Raw genomic sequence first — 6217 nt, 5'->3', positions numbered from 1 at the left:
TGTCACAGTCCAATGCATCTGGAAGACATGCTATTATGAAGGTAGCACTACAGTATATTTTGGACAATGTCTCTTAAACTGTCCCCAAATTTTTAAAAGACTACAGTGAAGAACAGAATTGTACATTCATTCAACCACTGGAGTCCATCACCACACCAGTTCTAATCAGGCATGAAAGCAGTACTAAGATCTTATTCTCATAACCATTTGAGACATGTTAATCTGCTTCTTATTCCCTAGCTATAGATTGAGCCAATCATGCAAAAACCAGTACTTCTGATACATACTGAACAAAGCATGAAACAGATTTGTGCACACCATTGCTATGGTGGAATGTTGTCAAGAGTCGCAGGAGGGAGGGAGAGCAAAGAGACAGTGTAGTTTGAAATATCTGATGGCAGGAAGGTAGCAATGCACAGAGCATGTCTTTAGTTATTGAAGTAAGAGCATGGTGGCACAGTGGTTAGAATGCAATATTTCAGGAGATTTTGCTCACTGCCAGCAGTTCAATCCTGACTGGCTCAAGTTTGATTTAGCCTCTAGTCCCCTAATCATCTTTGTTGCTCTTCTCTGTACTCTTTCTAGAGTCTCAACATCTTTTTTACATCATGGTGACCAAAACTGGATGCAGTATTCCAAGTGTGGCCTTACCAAGGCATTGTAAAGTGGTATTAATACTTCACGTGATCTTGATTCTACCCCTCTGTTAATGCAGCCCAGCACTGTGTAGGCTTTTTTGGCAGCTGCAGCACACTGCTGGCTCATATTGAAGTGATTGTCCACTAGGACTCCGAGATCCCTCTCTACTACTTTTGAGCAAGGTACCCCCTATACTATACCTGTACAGTATAGGGGGTACCTTGCTCAAAAAGAGTTTATATTCCTCAAGGTCGAATAGGTGTTCTCTTACCATTTTCTTGCTTATTTTAATTTTTGTTTCTAATTTGTCTTTTGTGGTGGATTTTTTTTTTGGTATGTTGGGCTATAGTTCTTTTTGTGTGAAGAATGATGCAAAGTATGAGTCAAGCAATAACATTCGATGTTAGCAGTGTTGACATAGATATGTAGTGTTCTCTTACATATAATGTAACTCCCCCTCCATTTTTTGTAGACCTGTTTCTTTTGAACAATTTGAATCCATCCATCACTCCATTCCATTTATGGGTTTCGTCCCATCAGGTTTCTGTAATGCCAACTATGTCACACCCTCCCTCATGTACTATTGCTTCTAGTTTGCCCTGTTTGTTCCCCAAGCTTTGAGCATTTGTATATAAGCATTTAAGTCTTTTATGCCTGTTCGTGGGTATGTTTCCTGTATCTCCTGATTGTTGTTTGGGTTTTTCTTTTTTCTCGTCTCTGCCTATCTCATTGCTTGATTTGTTTTCTTGGTATTTATGATTGGTTTTGGATTGAACAACTTGAAAATGTCAGTAACAGAAGCCACAAGGGGTCTGCTGCCGGCAAGATGGGGCTTACCAGTCTCAGTCCATTGGAGAGGTTAGCTTGGAGTCCCATTTGGGGTGCCAAATTGTTGAAGGAAAAATCTTCATCATGGTTCAGTCCAAGCCGGGAATAAAAAACATGGCGACTGCTTTAGAAAGAAGATTGCAGTTTATTAAAGAGGAGAGCCAGACAGGAAGATGGCTCTGGAAGAAAAGAGACTGAGCACATGTAGGAAGTGGGTTTTTATACCCTCTGGGGCTTTTGTTTGAAGTTGTTTCCTGTTTCTGTTGAGGCTTTGTATTTCCTGTGTCATGTATTCTGACCTGAGTCTGGGTGTGCCCTTTGGCATCTGTGGGTTAATACTATTATGTTCTTAGTGTTTGGGTGGGGTATGTAGATTTTAGGTGTCTTTGTCTTCTTAATCTTCTAGCTGGGGGCTTCTTAATCTTCTAGCTGGGAGAGGTGAACGTAGAGCCACGGAGCAGGAGGAAACAATAGGGGAAGGGTTCAAAATGGGAAACCTCTGCCTGGAGCCTCTGGCAGCTTAAAAACAACAACAATGTGCAGACCAGTGGCTTCCCTTTTAGTCCACCCTCCCCTCCATTGCCTCCATGCCAGGATTGACTCTACACCTGCGGAAAGGGCAGTTTTGCTTCCAGCCTCTCCATGCCAGAAACTGCATGCTGTTCACCTGTTGTGTCCCCCTGACAGCCCCTGCGATCTCCTATCGCATGCTGGCAGGCAGAAAACCCATGGCCTAAAGGTCCCATTCTGTCTCCTTCATGCTTAGGAAGGGACGAGGGGAGGGGGAGAGATTGGCAGTGTTGCCAGTCAGGGGTGGGGTGATCCCAGTGAAAGGGAAGCCTTGCAGGCTGTGCGACCAGGCCAGTGAGTGGGACATGGAGGCACTAGTGCAGAGGAAGGTGATCAGCAGCCCCAGCAACAAGAAGGGCCGCCAAAAAAAGTGGACTCTGTGTGCACGCCTGCTACAAGCTCACCCGTCAGCCATGCTCTCCACTCCTTGGATCAGCTGTAGTGCACCATGGAGAGCATGGCTGATGCAGGCAAGGCAAGGCATGCATGCATGCAGACTTCGCTGTTTTCAGTGGTGCTTTGGTCCCTGGCTCAGCAAAGTGGAGCCGGGCGTGGTGAGGCAAGGCCTGGTAAAGCAGAGCTGGACGAGGAGAGGCCTAGTAAAGCAGGGCATGGCTGGGTGTAATGGGTGAGGCAGGGAGGGGTGGGGTGAAGCCAGGAGGGATAGGGTCGGGTGAGGCAAATGAACTACAGCTGCTCCTGTGCACCACCAGCCTCTGAGTGCCTGCCATTTCCTGTGCATGTGCTGGGAGGGCACCCAGCTGGGTTGGGGTGGACCAGGGCTGGGGCAGTGAGGGCTGGTCCCTTGCCATTTCTGGAACAGCTTCAGGGGCCAGATTTGGGCCCTTGGCAGGCCAGACCTGGCCTGTGGCCCTTGTGTTTGACATGTCTGGGCTAGAAAGTCACTTGTCTGAGATAGTATAGGTTCTCTTACTTGAGCAGAAGGCTGGACTAGAAGGCCTCCAAGGTCCCTTCCTGCCCTATTCTATTCTTCTTGATTCTTCATCTCTTTTCACAGAACATAATCCTTTCATGGATTCTGTGCCTTACCTCTGTCTTCATAATAGACCAGCTTTAATAGTTAATCCTTATGTGGTCCAAAGACAGAGAGTGCATACAGCTTACTTTTGTGCCATTGTTAATCCTGGGAGTGACTGTGCTTTCCTTGTAAAATAAAATCTGAATAGCACTATTTCTGCTCAGCTCATCATTCAAACATATTCATTAGCTTGTGACCAGCTCCTGGAAGGATAACATTGTTATGCAAAGGGATTCGCAGCCATCCTCCACACTTTTCACTAAGCACTAAGCACTAAGCCATTGGCTTTAAAGCAAAGAACTGAGAGTTAAGGGCTGCCTCCATTCAGTGATTATTCCTGACTGTTTCTAAGTATACTCTTTACAGCTTGCTTTCATTTTTCTCCACAGTAGTAAGCATTACAAGTGTTTTCTATCTAAATGGACATTGTTTTAGAATAATAGATTTGGAAAAGACCCTGGAAGACATCTAAGTTCAGTTCTTTTCTTTGCTACATAGGAGGCAATTGAAATAACTCTGACAAATAGTCAAATCAGTCTCTGCTAAATGCCTTCAGTGAATCAATGCTACCCAGTGTGAAATATTCCCCTCCCACAACATCCCCACCCCCAAAAAACACACACCAAAGTCCTGCAGTTTGAGCTTAGTTTAAGTGACAGCATTTTTTGAGCTGGAACCAAGAATATATTAGTAGGGAAAACTGATTTTATCTTTCTAAAAAGCCTTCTCATTCTCTCTCAAACTGATGGCTATTTATACCTTAGATGCACATCACATATAAGGTAGGCTCAACAATATTTATATACCTCAAACTCCCACTCCTAAGATTATCAACATTTGGTGAGTTTCAACATTTCTTTTTAAAAATAACTTGTGTGTGTGTGGTCTATTCACAGATGACATTGTGAGAGATGACAGACGTGCAGGAAGTTTCAGGTGCCACACTTATCCCTGGTATTAGCATACTTTTGCATAAATTAAAGGCTTGCTAAGCATACTTTGATTTACTGCATGTAAGGAATGCTTTTTTATGAAAAGAAAAACAAAATGAATATTAAGAATCATACTTATATGTTTTTAACATATATGTTGTTAGGAATCTATTTATTTTATACACATGCCCTCTTTCCACTTAATATTTTATAGCACCGGGTGACACTAGGCACCACTGATGATATTACGTAGTTTGATAATGAAACATCTCCAAGAAAACAACCAAGCTCAGAGAGCACCAAGAGCTGCATAACATCTTATAGCATGTTATGTTGCAAGTACAGACTATGACATGGACGTACAGTGATCCACTTATTGTATGTGTGTGTGTAGGTTTGTGTTTTTGCAATGTCAACTTCTTATAGGCAAAGAAACCTGAACCTTTGACCTTTTTCTTGACAAATGATACTTGTGAGTCAAAGACGAAAGCAGGCATATTTTCAATATTGATCCAACCTTTTATTTTCTTCTCTTGCTCCTTTTAATTTAAGAGTTCATATATGTCACAGTAGGAAAATATAATGCTATAGAGCAGGGCTTTTCAACCGCACACCACCGGTGGTATTTTAGCACCTGGCAGGTCGTACACGACCCCTAGCCAAGTGTAGAGGGGAAGGGAACGAGCCAAAGTGGTGCTGCACAGGCATGAAGGAGATCTCCATGTGTGGCTGCATGCTGATTGGAGCTTCCAGCACACCTGGAAGAGAAAAGGAGGAGGCACAGAGAGGAGAAGCTATCAAAGGAGCAGGTTTTGGTGGGAGAGGGAGAGGGAAAAAAGAACACACGGAGAAAGAAAGAGAAGAGAAGAGGCTTTTGTTAGCGAAACAGTGAGTAAGAGAGATGGAGTGGCCTTTGTGAGTGAAGGGTGAGTGAGTGAGAGAGCAAGCAAGAGGCTTTGAAAGCAACGTATGAGTGAGTGAAAGAGTGAGTGAGAGGCTTTGCGAGCAAAGCGTGAGAGAATGGGGGGGCTTTGCAAGCGAAGGGTGAGAGAAAAAGGGAAAAGTGAGGGGGAGAAGGGAAAAAGAAAAGGCATTGACTTCTGACTTCCTCTGTTGCAGTTGAAGGAAGCATTAACATTAAACCTCAACTTTTTACTTTTCCATAATATTATCAACTAGCCATTTCTATAACAACAAATGAATCTAACCAGTAAAGCCCCCAAATTCCCCCCCTTTTTTAGTCAAGTTACCTTGCTAAGCACTGGTGGTACTCGAATATTGTCATGTCCTAAAAGTGGTACAATCTCTGAAAAGCCCAGCTATAGAATATATGAGATACTTCACCATAATATAATTGACTAAAGTAATAAAATGTTCATGCACTTCTAATACTTTTGTTTCAATAAATATGTCACTCTGTATTTCATAAGTAAATGAAAACTGAAAATTAAAAAAAATCTGCTTTATCTGTAGAGTCATGTGAAATTTTAAATGTTTATTTGGCCTATGAACAATTCCTGTCAGACTAAAATATAATGAAGATTGAGGAAAACGGGTATATTTAAGAATATGCAGTGAAGTTATCAATGATAGCTTTTTCCTCCATGAAATTGGAATAATCTTTTAAGCCATTCAAGTTGGAGATTGTTGCAGAAGCAAATATTACAGATTGGATGTATTTTGTTTGAAATTCTTCTTTTTCTTTATTCAGCTTCACTGGATAGTCAAAGTTCTAATACTGTGAAAACAGAAACAAATTTTTATTTACTCCTTACCTTATGTAATTCTATCCACCTTATTTATGCAGTTCTCATCTAAGATGATCAGAAATCAAAGCTGTGAGATTTGCAGCACAACAACACTTGAAGTTGGGTGTCCAACCTTGGCAACTTTGACCTGTGGATGACAACTGTTAGAATTGCTGGATGGGGAATTCTGGGAGTTCACAAGTTTTAAAGTTTTCAAGGTTGAACATACCTGATTTAAAGGATCTGTTTCTGCCTGTTCTGCACTATGTGAATACAGTATACCATGGCTGAAGTTGCCATTTCAAGTACTTACACTTACTTAAAAGTTTCACTGAACACAATAAAATTTACTCTTGAGAAGACTTCTATAGAATTGAACAATAAATATCTTTGAATTAAATACAACTGATTTCTAAGTAAAGATTCTTGGGAACCTTTCTCCCCTCTTTTTTAAAAAAATG

The sequence above is a fragment of the Vipera ursinii genome (assembly GCF_947247035.1).
Source record: "Vipera ursinii genome assembly, chromosome: 4".
NCBI lineage: Eukaryota > Metazoa > Chordata > Lepidosauria > Squamata > Viperidae > Vipera > Vipera ursinii.
This window is presented reverse-complemented; position numbering follows the sequence as displayed.